The sequence below is a fragment of the Lasioglossum baleicum genome, chromosome 20 (assembly GCF_051020765.1).
Source record: "Lasioglossum baleicum chromosome 20, iyLasBale1, whole genome shotgun sequence".
Lineage (NCBI taxonomy): Eukaryota > Metazoa > Arthropoda > Insecta > Hymenoptera > Halictidae > Lasioglossum > Lasioglossum baleicum.
The window spans coordinates 1,592,763-1,610,742 of NC_134948.1; the positions used below are offsets into that span (position 1 = coordinate 1,592,763).

At 43.8% G+C, this 17,980-nt stretch overlaps 1 protein-coding gene across 6 annotated transcripts in view; it reads left to right on the forward strand.

Moving 5' to 3' along the window:
* Dnc (phosphodiesterase dunce) overlaps nt 1-17,980 on the forward strand; it is a 393,758-nt gene that overhangs the window by 71,177 nt on the left and 304,601 nt on the right. For 3 of the 6 annotated variants that reach the window (XM_076444518.1, XM_076444521.1, XM_076444523.1), the window contains exon 1: nt 10,619-13,389. The exons of the other annotated variants lie outside the window; for them this stretch is intronic. The gene's annotated coding sequence lies outside the window, so the exon portion shown is untranslated. Of the gene's footprint in view, nt 1-10,618; nt 13,390-17,980 lie in introns of those variants that run through there. 6 annotated transcript variants of the gene reach the window in all.

Here is a 17,980-nt window from a genome sequence, read left to right on the forward strand (position 1 = left end):
CGTATACGTAAAAATAGGATTTTGAGGGCGATGGCGGCTTAGATTGATCTTTTATCTAGCGCTTATGGCTACTGACAAACCCCATCTTTGTATTATCGAGAAATGAGAAGGCGCATCCCGCACCCTTGCAATCCTGGAAAAACGAGTGTACCCCCTAACATAAAACTGCCCCCAGGAACGTGCCGAATCGACGATCGACTGTGCCGTGTTTTACAGGGTTTCTTGCCATCAAGAATGTTTATTGCAGCCTGGTAAAGTCGATGGATGTTGTCCACCTACGCCACTTCGCACAGCTTCGGAACAATAGAAAATGTTGTAATTTATTAATCACAGTGTGTCTCGGTTTCACCGGTGGCTTTTTCAACGGTTGTTACGATTGTCAATGCGAGAGAGCCCTGCGACTTTTAATTCCGCTAATCACACGAGCACACTTCCTTGTTAAATCGTGCACAGGTGCGTCGAGTTTACCGTGCTGTTCTATTTGGCGTTTATCTCGAGACGAGAGTTTCGCAAATTTGCACAGCAGCTCGAGGGGACCGTCAGCCATGGAAGAGAGATTGTTTGGATGGGTAATCTATCACGTTTTCCGATTAACTTTCCTCAGCCTGCTACCCCGTGCGTACCGCTTGACCGTTTTTATCCTTTCGCTAGAGGGATATTGCATTCGCCGCGCGATATTTCTCCCATTGTTCTATCATTGATACTGATTGATTGCCGGAGGGGGTGGTCGACCGTGTGGCCTGACCGTTCGGGGCCACTTCGCCATTTCTTCCCTGTAAAACTAGAAAAGCTTTCATTGCAAACTTTTCGGGTATATATTTGCACGTATCTTGGCCACGTGCACAAATTTCTTTGATCCAGAAAAAATCAAAATTGAGTCCGTGCGACGCGATTAAGTATGACTGGTGAAGAAACGAAATATCCTAAGATTTATTGGGTGGATTGTTTTGAAATTCGGTGTGTACGTCAAGTACACCTATCGCTAAGGTATCACGAGTTTGTGAAAATAATTTTTTGTCCCAATTTTACAAGAACGGCCGTTTTCGTAATCTCGTGTCGGTTTTGTTGAAATTTGTGCGAAAGTGTGGCGAAGTATCTGCCGGAGCTGCGCACAAAATTTCAAGTGAATCGGTTGACTAGATGCGGAGCTATCGTGCCCCGAGTTCGACAAAAGCGGATCGTGGAAAAATTCTCTCGAAAGAAGCCTAAGCCTAACCGTATCTGCAGTATTTTCGCAATTTTATCACCGCCAAGCATTGCACGCACTTCCTCGTGAAAAGTAGGTCAGATTATTCCCCGTGCTTCCGACTGCATCGCGGGCGCATCTTACGCGTTTAGCTCTCGAGGCTCTGCATCCCTCGAAGCGATAGCGCTATCGACTCGAAACAAAGCTTGTTGTCGAGCGAATCGGTCCTTAAAATTGCACGAAGCCTTGTCGACCGGCTCCTCTACAATGCGAAGAGGAATTTGTACTCCATCAAGACGGTTCCGCCAACTTGTATTAATTTGTCAATTTTTAATTCACTCCCGGGCTTATCGTGAATTTAATCCGGCGGGCAGGAACGGCGTTTGCTATGGCTCGGAAATGCAATTCCGATTCTGAAATATGCATGCAAATGGAAACATTAATTTGAACGTTGGAATTCAACAGTAACAAAAGTTCGGTGAGATTATAAAATAATTAGGATACTAAAAGACCCGTGAACTCTGTGATTCGTAAAATATATTTTCGCTCCGTTCGAATATATTATGCAGATTGCGTACGGATGCTGGTAGCCATAGGTCGCGCGACGTATTATTGAAATTTAAGCCGCGGCATTACATTGTACTAATAATGCCCGCGTTATTTCCAAGTGAAATAGGTATAGCTTGTTTCTCCATTACAGATAATCGGTTGCGCGTTAATGTCCGGACAATTTATAATCACTGGGACATTAGCAAAAACTCAATGCACTTGTCAATTATTGTCTCGCTTAATGTTACGCGTGTCACTCCCCCGCTGCAAGCTTCCAGTCCGTTTGGTAATAATGTCGAACAATTTTATCACAGTCGAAAGCGCGCACCACTCTGCAATTCAATGCGCATTGTTACCGTTGTTTTCCGCGGGATTATCGCGACACACACGTTCTAATTATAATATGAAAATACCGCGGGTGAAAAGCTTCGCAAATATCGTGGAAATAAAAGGTTCGCCTCGCGGAGGTCGTTCGGTGTTCCAAGTCAATAGAACTAGTCGGTGAACCGCGGGCTTCTCGTGTAATGCATTTCCGTCTAGAGTTTCAGACTATAGATAACTCGAATTATAACCTGTTTAGTAATAAGAGATCTCAGGTTCCTCGTTTAAAACAGATTTACCACGAACCGCCGACTGCGAATACCTCTGAATGCTGTTTGAAGACTAGGATAATTACTCCCGTTACTATTTCCACCTGGGGGATCCAACGCTGGAATGAAACACAGCGCAACCGGCGCTCGCCAATTGAAAATAAAGGGCTCTCCCGGAAATCATTTCCGTGTGTTAAACTGCAAAGAAAATTTATCCGAAGGATTACACTGTCCAACACCAAATTTGATTTCAATATACTGTTGGGTCCTTCTTATAGAGTTTTTTGCGCTGATTCCGAATCTGATTTTAATTTTTTTCCTATACGTCCAGTTTTTGAGAAAATGGAGTTTTAAAAAAAGACATATTTTTCAACTTTAAACAAATATTGCGATGTTATTATAAAAGATATTGAATTGTTGTTTACAGCAAAAGATTCTGTAGACTTTCCCGAATACAGTGATATCCAATATTAATACATTATGATTGTTTAAACATGTTTAAACAATGATTAAAGACGGAGATGCACCACTTTTGCACCAATTTTTGCGGATATTTTCTTATTTTTGCGGATACATATAATATATGTATTTTAGTAGTGTATTATATCTGAATAGTGTACACATATATATTAGCATTGTAAATAGTGTAATAGTGTAGTGTGTGAATAAATTATTATTTTGTTACAAAAGGTATTTTTTGTATTAAATATACTATAAACGAGAGACTAACATTAAAAAATACATAAAATAATTTATACAGAATAAATATACTAATATATAATAAATAACAATAATATAACATTTAATAAAATATTACATTTAAGTAAGCTGACATAATTGCGCGCTTATAGCCACGCGCCGTTTCACCGCAGCGCGCCGCGCCGTATCCCGACGAACGACCGCGCTAGTGGAAGAGCACCACTGGCGTCAACGCATGTCGGGCGAAGATATTTTGCTTTCTGGTTCGGTAAAAACGTCGACCATGCAAACTTCACAGGGGGGTTTCTCAAGATAAAAGTCTGCTCTTTCGCGTGGTATAGTTCAATTTTTCGCTGGACCCTTATTTTTTGAGATAAATTCGAAAATATCCGCAAAAATTGGTGCAAAAGTGGTGCATCTCCGTCTTTAATCATTGTTTAAACATGTTTAAACAATCATAATGTATTAATATTGGATATCACTGTATTCGGGAAAGTCTACAGAATCTTTTGCTGTAAACAACAATTCAATATCTTTTATAATAACATCGCAATATTTGTTTAAAGTTGAAAAATATGTTTTTTTTTCAAAGCCATGATTTTCAAAAACTGGACGTATAGGGAAAAAATTAAAACCAGATTCAGAATCAGCGCAAAAAACTCTATAAGAAGGACCCAACAGTATATTGAAATCACAAAAAAAGTTGAAATTTGTTGGACAGTGTTATTCGCGTACACTTTTTTAACCCTTGGATTTTTAGATCCTCGCGTGTTTGAATCCTCGTGTTTGTGGACCCTCGAGACAGTTTTTATTGCTTTTTTGATAAGTCGGGGGACTGTAATTTCGTAGAATTTTTCAGAAGGCATGTTGACGCTCTTACATTCGTTCCTTTGTCGTCTTTGTCCCTATCCGCGGCACGACAAAATGCGAGAATATCCCGGTTCCGCCTTCAAACGAAATCCCTTTACTTTCATATTAATTTTCTTGGCTGCTTTGAGATGTCGTCGCTCGTTGCATTTTTATGCGGCGCCGTTCCACGCGACAAATCTTTACGCGCGACGGCATCTACAAGAATTGATGAGCCATGAAAGGAACGGAAGAAACCGACCGGCGACTGGTTTTAATTAAGGGAACTGCTCTCCTTCCTCCCGTGTAACGCCGGAGCCTTTGAAGCCGCCGCTTGGAAAAATGCATTTCGCCCGCCCTCTGCATAATAGTGTGCACTCACATGCATGTGTGCAGCAGACCTGCTTCAAATTACGTGGACTCCGGAGACTGTTGTAGAAAAAGCCCTTGAACTTTCGATTTTAAACACGTCAGAGCGTCCGTAGCTACGATGGTTTCGAACTCAAAGGCTTCGGCAAATCCCGGAAGTCCAGAGGTTCAAAAACCCAAGGTTCCGTTGATCCAAAAGGCTTAAAAAATCCAAGGGCTAAACAATTCAAGGCTAAGTAAACGTAGAAAATCCAAGGGTTTGAAAACATGCCGGGATCTAAAAATCAATTCAAAAATTCTAAAAATCCAATGTCAATCTTTGTGATGATTACTCTAACATGATTACTCTAAAATATTAAACATAGTCAACCTGGAGACATTATCTGATCGAAGAATATTATCCAACCAGAGCTTTATTTTTAATTTGATAGATAATAATATAGATTGTCCCGCACTCCTCAGGCAAATCAATTTCTACGTACCTGAACGTGTTTTGAGAACGAGAGCAGGATTTCAAGTACTTTTTTATAACGAATGTCCAGCTGCATCGATTGATGTGTTAAAAAATACCTCATTCCATTAAAAAAAAATGGTGACCTTCATATCTCTAAACAATACATAAAAACAAACATTTTTTTTTGGTATCGTATGAGACCCATTTTACCATTCAACTTTATTCTTCAGACATTTGACGTATCTTTAAAATCAACAGAGATATTCAAGGTGGTCAAGTTAGGTGAAAAATACCCTGTATAATAATAATAATAAAAATCCAAGGGTATAAGAGTGTGGTTCTAAGTTGCGAGGGTCCACAAACCCAAGATTTCAAAAATCCAAGGACCCGAGAGAATCTAATAATAATACTCGCGCTACAAGATCACGGGAGTCTCGGAGATAGTAATTAAATCCAGCCGGCGGCGGTTGTTCGAAGGACCGAGAGCATATGAGAATGTTTCGTTTCCATCGGCGGTGCATGCTCGTTGCATTAACGTATTATATTTGCAGGCCCCCGTGCTACCCCGCCGGCATTTATTCCCCGTGTCACACAGCACTGACATCATCGATTTTAGCCGCTTCCTCGAGACGAAGTTTCGTTGCTTCGATGTTCCCTGCAAGCTCGCTATTTACATTCAGAATCTGATTATTCCGAGGAGACATGCGACCCTTACTATGGCACACTAACTTGGACCTAACCGCATCAACCGCGAGAAATTAGCGATCCTGTGCATCGTAAAAATCTCACATCCTCCTACGCTTCCCTGAGTGGCTCGGAGAATTTTTTAAAAATTCCGAAAGTCAGGTTTACATTTTTTTCTATTTTTGGCTCTGCTGGTAGAACTCGTGCTGAATCGATCGGCGTTGGTTTCATGTTGATACGCCCACAAGAAACATTTTTGACTTATATAAGCTTACGTAACATCCACAGTTTTCAATATATCCGGAAGATTCTTCGATCTATACGTTCTGGAAGGATCGTAGAAAATTATCGCGTGCGAGGAGATTGAATTTTTGGACCGAGAGAAAATGGGTACGTCCTTGAAGGTTCCGGATCCGAACACATTTAAAGTAAGAAGAGAAAGGTACTTGCGAGCAGACGACGAAGGGTCGAGGGGAAGGGAGAGGGCTTCCGAAGGGTGGTACCCTTCACCGTGGATTATCCGTTGACCTGCCCAGACATAAAGGACGCTTCGTTTCCGCAATTCATCGATACGGCTACGCCAAGCCGGCCGATAATAAAGAGTAAATAAGGGCAAAAATAGATGCCTGCCGGCTGGGCCCTATTAAGGGGAGCGACGCGCTCGAAGGGTTCTGCTTATTTATTCCTCTCTTTCTCGCGCTCCACCTCCTTTTTTGCACGAGAGTCTGCACGGTTGAGAGACTTCACGGACAAAATCGTTACGACCCGAGCTTTGGGGTGGGGGTGGTTTTTCGATGGGTTTTTTAGCGGTCAGACAAAACCTTTCTGGAAGCTTATTTTTCATGTCGCGGGGGAACAATGAAAATTTTTATCGCGCGCAAGAAATATTCGTCGCGCTACTCCGAATATTCTGTCCACGACTCGGGAATTATCCTGCTTTTTATAGGGTCAGTGGTTTTATGTACGCACACTCCCGTCTATAAATCACCGGACATTTATATGTGTCTTCAAGAAAATGGCAATTAAAGAATACAAGCTTCAAGCTTGATTTGATTGTCTCATTTCAGACCTTTGTGCCATGTTGAAGACAAAACTTGTGGAAGTGTTGGAAGGTACAGGAGATTTTGTATGCTCGACCAGCACTTTCCGTGAAATATTGTTAGCTGCAAATTAAATTCTCGCGTACCAGCTGGCGGGTGTTAATTGTGACAATTTTTACCGTCGACTATCTTCTCTCGCTGCGAACGGTTTTCTCGAATGACAGTGATCGGGAAAAACACACCTGCACTTTTCCAGGGCAAACCGCGACTGGGAATAAATTTAGGTAATCTTCTCGCCCCCCCCCCCCCCCACCCCTTCAACGAGCACCGAAAGGGATCATCGGCCTTCGTCGGTTCACGCTGCAATAAACATTACCCGACACACCGAAATAACATGAAAAGCGGCCGGACGATCGAACGCGGAAATTGCAAAATGAACTCGAAATGGAATACAAAATAAATGCAGTACAACAGCGGCGACATTAACCGTAGAATAAAACGGGAGGAAAACAACCGTGAAATCAAACGCGAAATAAATGTGACGTCGGATCGTAGAATAAATCCTCGAACGAAATTGAATCGCAGAGCCTGGCCATGGGACATGTAACCGTTCTGTTATTCTTAGAACGCAATGTGCTCTATCTACAATTGATTTAACATCGGGACCGGCTGTAGTAAAGAGGAACACTATTTATATTTCACAACAGGAAACCAACGGCTTATGATCTGTCCTACATCGATCATCGATCATAAATTTCATACCGAGAAATCGTACAACGCTGACAATTATCCGGGCCGGTATACACATTTTTCTTGGGAACTTGGAAAGTTGGGAAAACTATGAAAGTTTGCTGGGAAGTAGAGTAGTTCGATCGCTATACTAGCCTATTTTTTATTCTTGACGTAGCACTGACATAGGGGTGAGACCACCCCTTGAACGTAACTTAGAATTTCATTTTTCACGGAATATTTAGAAATTTGTGTCGTTCATAAAAATGTGGAAAAAGGTCTAAAACTAATCGTCTGAGTTAGATAGCATCCCTTGCTAATATATATCACGTTTCTACCCTTCTGTGAATTTTTAAATTATTTATAAACATTGCTTTAATAAATGATAAATGATAAATTGACAATGATAAAATTGTGAAACTGTTTTGTAGACCAATTTTTTAATTTTTGCCTTGGTACGATTTCAGGGGTCGGAATCACCCCTCGAAAATAACGTAGAATTTCCTCTCTGACGTAAAATATTTTAAAATCCGTGCTATTCAAAGGACCGAATCAAACATATTTAAAAATAGGCTGTCGTATTTTCCAGCATTCTTTGTTAACGCATATTGTGCTCGAATCTTTTTATAGAATGTCTGGTTGTTTATCAATTCTATTGAAAGGCTCGGTTCCGGATTAATATTCGAATCCCTTTATTTCGATGGATCAAATGAAATAATCCGTGGGATGGTGTGTGCTTTAGGATTGTTGAAGTTAGACGGTACAACGTGCTATCTTGTTCAGTGTATACAGAGTGACGTATCGATAGAATTCAGGCTAGCGGTTTTCGTATAAAGGGATCGCGAATATCGTCCGCGTTTCTGTGGTTTAAACGACGATTTGTTTGTTCGTGGCTCTACCGCCTGTTTGATTCATTCTGGCCGTATTCAATTAATGCACTCGGATACCGGGCGAGCTGTATTTATTTTTCGAAGAAATCAAAATATTCGACGTTTTTAAAAGTGATTCCCGTGTACTATCTTCTCATGTTCTCTCTCCCCGTCATGTTCTATTAATATTTTATATCCCGAATGCGCGTTTCGCATTCCCGGAATACTGTTGCTTCCATTATTTCACCACGGAATAACCTTTCCAGCGTTACGAATAATCAAAACAAGATTCTCGGAATGAAAACAATCGATGACGAAATGGGAAAACAGCGTCTCCGTAGAAGTCGTCCGGCGAGCCATCGAAAGAGAAGGTTGCAGCTTTTTAATTGCTATTTACCGAGCTTTCATGCGATTCGCTCGCTCCTCCTTATTTCGAGTTGAAAGTGTGTCCCGAAGCACGTCCTTCACTAGACACGATGATTTTCATGGTGCATTTGTGTACTTGTTTACCTCCCGTTCGTTCTTTTGTCCCCGTCAATTTCCTTTGTGATCATTAGACGAAACAATGACACTTGGACCTGCCACGCGCGCGAACTTCCCCCACCCTTCGCGAACAAACGAAGCCGAGTTTGCTCTGATGACGTGCAATTGTTGACTCGACAGAAATTCGGTAATTAATTCGCTGGAACGTTGAGCAACTATCTTCGAGAAGCTTGGAAATTCAATATTTGAGTATGCGAGGCATTAAATCTGTAATACAGGTGGCCAAGGATCCGAAATTCACTAGGTGGGGTCCGAGGGTCCCCTAAGTTCAGTACTGAGGAGGTCCGAGAGTCCTAAGTCCAATAATGAGAGGTCCGATGGTCCTATGTCCAATACTGAGGGGATCCGAGGGTCCTAAGTCCAGTGCTGAGGGGATACGAGGGTCCTAAGTCCAGTACTGAGGGGGTCCGAGGGTCCTAAGTCCAATATCCTAAATTCAATTCAGTGACGATGTCAGAATGTCGGATATTTGTTCAAAAATAGCGACCGTAGAATTAACGTTAGTGTCAGGAGAACTTGTCAGGTTGCCATTGAAAGTTTAGTTAGCGGTAAATCGTCCCGGACAAGCAAGAGAACGGTGTCTCGTGCTCCCGAAGGCGTCGGTATCATTTGTCTGAATTGCCAGCGCTGCTTTCCCATTCGACCGGTGAAAATAAGCGAGCGACTTGCGTGCGGTCCGACGCGACGACGGGCTCGCGTGTCCCATCACCCGCGTCATGTGACGATCGTGTCGCCTTAAGTAGAACTGACAGACTTAATGGGCCAGCTCCCAACTATTACCCACTTGTGTGACGCAGGGAATGATAACACGACTATCTGCCCACAAAGATTGGTATCATTTGCGAGCGAGCGGCGCGCGTATTCTCTCGTAACTCGCGCGTGAAGTGCCTCGAAGGACACTGTTTTTCTTATGTAACCGTCCATTAATTTTTTCCCCGCGAGCACAGTCCATCAACCGATCACGTTTCAGTCGTGACACAGAACATTTCGTATTACCTCCTGGAAACCAGTCGAACGAGGCCAATCGTGCTCCTCCATTCTACTGATTCTATTGTCATCAGTTCCATTCATTTGCTCATTAATTTTTTCGTTCTCTATCGGTCTGAGAAAAAATATTTCATTTGTTCCCACGAGTTGCCTGTTACAACGTTTATTTTTAATCTACGAGATCTACTATGTTGGAGGTGTATGTTTCCTGTGTTAGACCTTGAATCTCTGATATTAAACAGCGATCATTTACGATAGGCTCTGGACCGTGCATTTAGAAACTCGGACGTTGCATGTGCGAACTATAGTCCCACCCAGTAAATCTGAGACCTTGGACCTGTCATCGTAAACTGCGGTTGATGTATTACGGTTTAACATGTGCATCATAACCTTTGCACTTTGGATTTCGAACGACCGAACGATTATTCGCAGGATCCGTATGCGTGAATCGCGTACTGTCAATCTTCGGTGTCAGCGGGTTCAGGCTGGTGCAATAGCGAAACTTTCGAAATGGACATCGGAGAATTGACCCTGTACGTTGGAGACTGGATCTTGGACCTTGAACGTTGGACCCTGGATATTGGACCTTCGTTATTGGACCCTGGATCTTGGACTTTGGATCTTTGACCCTGAATGTTGGAGCCTCAATCTTGGACCCTGGATGATAGACCTTGAATGTTGGACTTTCGATTTTGGACCCTTGTTGCTGGAGCCTGGATCTTGGACTTTGGATCTTTGACCTTGATTGTTGGACCCTGATTGTTGGAGCTTGGATCTTGGACCTTGAATGTTGGACCCTGGATATTGGACCTTCATTGTTGGACCCTGGATATTGGACCTTCGTTGTTGGACCCTGGATCTTGGACTTTGGATCTTTGACCCTGAATGTTGGACTTTGGTTGTTGGATCCTGGATCTTGGACGTTGGATCTTTGACCCTGAATGTTGGACCTTGATTGTTGGATCCTGGATCTTGGACTTTGGATCTTTGGCCTTGATTGTTGGACCCTGACTGTTGGAGCCTGAATTTTGGACTCTGGATACTGGACCTTGAATGTTGAACTTTGGATTTTGGACCCTCAATGTTGGACCCTGATTGCTGCAGCCTGGTTCTTGGACCCTGGATCTCGAGTTTTGGACGACCACCGATAAAATTTTATGCATTGTGTGGCACAGAACTACTTCTCGCCAAGTGTTTTCCCAGCTCTGTTCCATGTGGATTCGAGGATAAAGTCGTATAGCGCAGCATGAACGAGAGAAGTCTCGCGTGCGTCATTCTGACACTATTCCCGTTTCTCGAACGATTCTTTCGATTAAATGACGCGAATCGGGTACTGTATTCCGTGGTTGCAACGGTCGAGGCGCTCGTATGCGGATGTAAGACACGAAGTACGAGTAGCAGACACGGGCCGGAAATATCTGAATGGCGGCGATAAACTGCGTTACACGCGGGAAGATAAGGAAAGGAACGCGACGCTGGTTAACCGTCTCGTCGGTGCCATCCGCGGAAACATAGTTGCGTCGGTGCGGTGTGGATTCGCGCAAGTAGGTAGAACGGTGGCAAACAATGTAATGGCGTTGGATAACAAGACGGCCGGTGGTAAAGGGAAGAAAATCAAGGAAAACACGACTGGCTAGAAACGGGTTGTGCAACGCACAAAACCGCATGTGAGAAATGATAAGAATCTCGAGCGAGAATTTCCGTGATCGAGGTCGGAATAAATGCAGAGATGTCGGTAAGATAACGTGTTAAATATTCCATTAAACAAATTTGTTAACGCCGGCATCGTTCGAAATTGAAATAAATCGATAGCCGCCGCTGGGACGCGGTGCGTTTAAACAGCCCATGAATTTTTCAACGAAACCTGCAAACTATTACGCAGGTCAACGCAATTTCAGGAACGTATCAGATTGCCTCGAAAATTCACTCCGACCCCGGTTAATTAATTCCATTGGCTAAATTCAATTAACGCGATGTAATTAATTTCGTCGACTCTAGCCTATCCCGGTTACGCACTCGCCAAATAATTATCATCTAGAAAACGATAACATACCGCTCACCAACTCTTGTATTGTTTCAACAAAATTGTTTTACACTGTTCGAAGGGAAAACTTGAAGAATATAGAAAAATTTCTGAACATATATCGTTCGGTATATTCGCCGAAAAAGGATTCGTCGATACCGCTTCCGTTGTTAAGCTCCATGTAAAATTGATCTTGAATGTCGGCCGAAAAAGGCTCTTTTCAGCTCGTAAATTTCAGGTGTTCTCCTTCCATCGATCAGCGAGAACAATCACGAGCATTTTCGGAACGCACCGGCTCCGCGCCTATGCATTTTCCATAAATTGCTCTCTTTCGCCGTGAATCGATCCCGGAGCAATAGCACGCACCGTAAATCACTGGATTCAGCGGCGTTGTTGCTCGGAAGAATAAAACCGTACGACCCCGTTTCGTCCCTTAAATTTTCAGAGCGCAGACTGCACCGACTCCTCGGTCTGCGGGTGCGCGGGGGGTGAACACCAGTGTCTGCTCTGCGGACCAAGGATCGTTGTTCTCCCCGACTGACGTCGCGGCTTAAAAGAAATTGCAACAAATTTATAGCGTGCACCTTTATCGAATTTCTGCGCGCGACGCAGCCGCGTAAAATTTTTATTCGCGTCTATTTTAAGCATCCCCGAAAGGGTATAGATTCGCCGGTTTCGCGCGGAGCGGTGTTCGGAATGAATATTTTTCGAACGCTCGAGAACCATCGATTGCTCGAAACATTTTTTTCCCAAGTTACAACGACAGACACTTCATCTCTATTTTTTTTTGTTGCGAAGGCCGCCTTTTAACAGAAGTGAGCGATTTATCGATGTTCGAATTAAAGCCGGGATTTGTGGACGTAGTTACCAATCGTAGCGACGATTCCACGAGCGCAATCAATTTTCCGCGAGGGGAATACTTTCGCGGAGTGGCGAAATAGCGTGACCGCTCGGACGACTCGCGTGAGAGACTCCGAAATGAAAAAAAGCGGGAACAACGAGAAAAAATACCACTCGACGGCACCGACTCGCTGCGATAATAGTCATCAATAACAAAAATCCGGGCGTTTAAGGGTAAGTCAGGCGTGACGTGGCAGATTACGATTTTTTCGTCGCTTTTTTCCGAGCAGTGGGAACACCGTCCAAGGTCGAAGATCCAGAGTCCAAGATCTGTAGATCACGGTCCAGAATCCAAGGTCTACACCACCCGAAATCTAGGATCTAAACTTAGTGATCTACATTCTACGTTCTAAGCAGATTACCTGAAGTTTACGATGGCAGATCCAACGTCTCAGATTTACAGCCAGCGATGTAGTTTCTACCTGTCTCAGTGTCCAATTTCGTAATCGGCTGTCCAGTATAAATAGTGAGTGTTTTACAGCTGACATTCAGTATTTTGCAGAATTGCGAGAGTAGCTATCCAAGAACAAACAGCTAAATATACCAAGATCCTGAAATATTTATATTATGGACACATGTGCACAATTTTAGTGCAGAAATTTGAATGATTCTTCTGAAAAAATTTCTGAAAATTCTCGGTTGACGGGAGCGCCCTCTCGACCACAATGCACTGATCGTAGCGTGATTTAATTAATAGTGATCTTGGAATGACCGAGAGGGTCCAATGAAATGTTGTTCGGCGTCGTCGCAGAGGTGCCACTGGGTCAGGGAAACCCTCTGGTTTTCCGGATGCTACGTTACTGTGCCACAGCGACGCCGGAGAGAGAATCGTTCCGTCAGTCGGGTCTCGGCCGCCGTCAACGTCAATACGACGGCGCACGAGTTCATCGTCTCGGCTCGGGAGCACCGAGCCACCTCGCGGTATCAGCTTTTTTGCAAAATTGTTATCACTTTCTTCTCTATCCACCTCTATCTCCGTCAAATTCCACAGTCTGCCATTCCTCTCCGCCTTCGAAGCACTTCAAACTCTTTGGAACCTCTGCACAGTTAGCTGTCACACGATCTCCACGTCTCCATTGGCATTTTGACATATTCTGTGACAGTGCACGACAGACCTCGTTACCCCTAGCCCTTCTAGAAAGTACCCATTCGTTGGTTGGGCTTCGCCGAGTGTGTCAGAAAATTTCGTGAAAAATGCTCGAACGTTTTCGAAGCTGTCTGAGTAGGTCTACAGTCCATTGGTGTACCTGTCTGTTTTGATTTTGCCCCAGTGAGCCCGACCCCCTCTCTTTCGAGGTGCTTTCTGGACGTTCCAGTGACGTATTTGTTTAGTGCAGTGACGTTCGTGGCGAGTCGAGCTTTTTGGTTAGGTGATTCCCTGGTCTATACGAGAGGCGTGCTCTCGTGCCAATTGGATTTGTTTTGATGCGCTCGATCTCCTGGAGACGTGAGCCCGAAGATGAGAGTCTTGGCACCAGGAACGTGCGAAATCGAGTGGCCCTTTTTCTGCAAGCACGTGGCGCCGGTGAAAAGTGCTTTTTCATGCTGCCTCGCTTCCCATCGTGTTCTCTATTCAACAAAATTTCAACTGTGAGCCACCGTTCCGACGTATTTAAATCCACGGGAACCACCTAACCCTCCTCGAACTCGCGGAATAGGTTTCCAAATAATGCGAAACCTCGTTCCACTCGGTTCCACAATCAAGTAACGCATTCGTGATTGTTATTTTCGAAAACTGCACAGAGGTCGGGAATAATTCCCTGCATTCACCGGTTCGAAAATGGAGAATAAACTCGTCGGCCCCCCGTTTGTCTTGTGTAATTCAAATTCTCTGTTAATTTATATATCTCTGTTTACGATTAATTACTCGTGACCCAATTGTTTCGCGATCGCCCGTCGTCTATTTGCGTTGCCGGTGCTGAAAGATTGCGCTGGCAATGGCAGCCGGGAAGTCGAAAAGCCACCGCGACACTCGCGGCCTTTTTCCAACGAGAGAATTAATGCTCGTTAGCCGGCTCCTTCGTTCACAGGTTGCTAAATTGAGACAAACAACGACCGCCTCGGTGTTTCTTACGTACCTCCTTGAACTTGCTTACACAAAGCTGCCACTCGGCCACCCCTTTTTCGGAGCGGATCCCCTAAAACTTCGACGCCAGCCAGCAGAAACCCGATATTTAATCTTCTTTCGCCACCGATTGATCTTTAAGAAGTGTACACACTCCAGTGATTCTCCGCGTTTCAAAGAAATCAAACATAGTAGAACCTTTCGTTTATTTGCTCTGTGTTTACTAATTAATCTTGTCGGAGGGTGCACTCCAAGAGTCCGTCTTCTGTTCCGAGTGTAAATCGTTAAGAAATTTCAGTCAAATTCCTTCGAACTTCTCCCTAAACTTTCTCCCTGTTTTTCCTCTTTTCAGCAATTAATTTTTCGAAAACGTGCACTCCAAGCTTCAATATTACGTTCCAAGTAAATCGTTTATAAAAGTCGCAGTCAAACATCTCCAAACTTTTCGACATCGTTACACGCAGACAAACACAACAAAGCTTTTCATCGATGTCTTCTCTTCCTGTCTGAAATGAACCATTAAGAAACTTCAAACTCTGACAAACTCGGCTCGATCATGATCAATCTTTGATCTCAAACCGGTGCAAACATGCTCGAACAGATTTTCCCGCTGCTTCTCACAATAATTCCTGACGAATGTTTCGGTCCTGGTTTGTTTAAACGTTTTGCCATCCAGCCCAGTGAATGAACGTGCGCCAGTGTGGATCCTAGTGAATCGAGTCGGTGTGTGGGGATGTGTGTCCTGGTGAATCGCGATCGGGGAAGTGACTAGGGCTCGGGGCGAGTCGCTCGAAACATCCAGTGAGCAGAAAACCACCCCCGGCGAGTCGTACAGGTCGCGTGTCGTGTGACATGCTACCTGTTGTCTAGTATCCCCGGCTAGAAACTTTTTCATGCAAATCTGGCGGCTGCACCTGTGTGTCTGTGTGTCACGAGCCACCGCCACCGCTCCCTTCCCGTTCCGTGGGCTTCTGTTGTGATCTTGGCAGTGATTCCGGCCGGGTGGGGCTCCTTTCGATTTCAGGGGTTGGCTGCTGGTCCGAGCCGCTGCTATACTCTGCTATACTTGTTGATAACACTGCTATATTCCTTTGAACTACGCGAGAGATCCTCTGAGTCCTCTCTGAAAATAATTCGGACAATTTTGATTCCTCGAACATCGAGTATTGGGGTTGTTTTTGCCGCCGGCGATGATTCAGTAAATTAGAAAGTTGATTTAATTTGCAGCGCAATTGCTGATGCGTCCATTCGAATTATTTAACGTACCGTAAATGTAGGTTCTCGTTCAGTACCTGTCCGTTAATTGCCACATTCGGAATCAGTGGAACTTAATCTTGACGGTTTGTTAATTCCGTTGTGTTAATATTCCATTTATTAATTAATCGCCGGGCCGGGAATGAACAAAAGCATTAGTGTTTGGAATTGGATTCGGTAACAGTGGAATGAGAGAGCGTGTTGTCAGCCACATGCGCGAGCATACACGGCTGGGTTGATGGGAGGATTAAAAACGTGATAATCATGTTGCGAAAATGTTAGTGTAACGAGCGTCATTCCGAGGTATTCAATTTGGAAACATTTTTCATGGAAAGAGATTTTTCACATGTGTGGGTGTATAAATGGGAAACTGTTACAAAATCAATTACGTGAATCTGACAGTGTCTATCAACACATTTTTAGCCGGGAAGGGAGCAGCGACAAGGCGGTCTGCCAACGCATCTTTCGACAGCACTCTGACAACACTGGCCGCGAGAACGGTGCTTCTTCCAATATAAATAAATAATGGTAGACCCGGCGGGAAATTAGTTTACATACTTATATAGTCAGAATTGGACGTCCAATAATTTTCTGGAAATGTGACAGCGGGAGAGAGACGATTTAATTCGTGACCCGAGTAGCTGTGGCATTTGGGAGATCATTGTTTTGACATCCCCAATATGTCAAAGTTGCTCGGGAACTCCCGAAGTATCTCTTCGATGTCAGCTCTCTGATTTATTCATCACAATTCATCCTCCGCTAGAAAATATTGCTCGTCCGACCATGGACCAGACTTATCTCCTTGCCCTTTGTAAAAATTGCATTCCTCGAATGGTGCCCATGTCACTGTTTTTGAGCAGCTTAAGTCGATCCCTCGAGAGAACTGGAAATGCTTACTCCTCGTTCGGTCGCGAAACGTCACAAATTTATTTTCAAACAAAATGTCACATATATGTATTTATGAAAATGTCTCCGATAGGAGCAAGTTTAACCTCATCTCCTTGACCTCTTTAAAAATTGTTTTCCTCTTTTCCCCAAATCCTGCATGCATCAAGGAGTTCGAACAGCTGAAGACGATCATGGAAACTAGAAGTGCTTGTTCCTCGTCGCCTTTTCCTGCAGAAAGTATTTTTCAAGCACGTCACCGGAGCAAAATACTCGAACCGAGCATTTTCAGAACAATCTCCGCAAAGAGGCTTAAACCAAAAAATTCTTTGGAACGAATTTCGCCTGACTACAGCCGAGGCTTATCTCGTCATACTTTCAGAAACTTATTTCACAAATTCTGCACGTATTCTAGACACGATACATTAATGAAAAATTTGTAAAAGGTTCTGTGGCGGGTCGAAACTCCAATTTTGTCTTATCTTCTTATCCCTCGCAAAAATTACTTTTTCAAAAACATTCCCCGCGATCAACGCGAAGTGTGGTTATCAGGAATTTTGTAAGACAATCTTTGGGAAAGGCGAGCTTCAGGCACGTATTCCTTGTCTGATCACGATCCTCTTCGCCTCGCCACTTTCAAACTTCTTTGTACGCTACATGGTCGTTATTCAGCATGGGGAGCACCACTGTACAAAACATAGTAAATTGTTAATCTGAAAAATTTAATCAAAGCACGTAACAGTGAAGAATCCAACCCCTCGAAAATTGAAAATTCCCGCTAACCGAATTTCATTTATTAACCACCCTCAATTTATACGAACCAAAATTGATCTACCTTGCTTATTTGTCTGGTAAATTAAAATGCTAAATACTGTTGCTAGGGAGGCGTATTTAATTAATATTTCTTTTTCGTGTTTTTCGCGATGAATTGCGTCAGGGAACATTTCGTGGGCCGTCTGGGGGAGGGGATCAGCTGGTGAAAGTAGCACGCTCGAATTCCCTTAAATCCGACCTCAAAAGGGGTGCCTTATCGCGTCTAATCTGTTGCGAAAGTGCTTTAATTCGAGATACGTGTTCCTCCAACCTCGGGGGCATTCGTTCGTGCAATAACGATTGTTGTTACCTCTCTCTCTCTCTCCTTTTGTTTACCTCTTTCTCCCCGCTCTTTCTCCTCAGCGTTACGGTGGCAACTGATAAAAGGGTGATACCTATTCAGCGTTACTTAATTAAGGCTCGGCCGCTGCTCGGTTCGCGAGCGTGTACCGCGGTGAAAGAGGTACTCGCAATTAAGCCTGCAATGCGCAATGT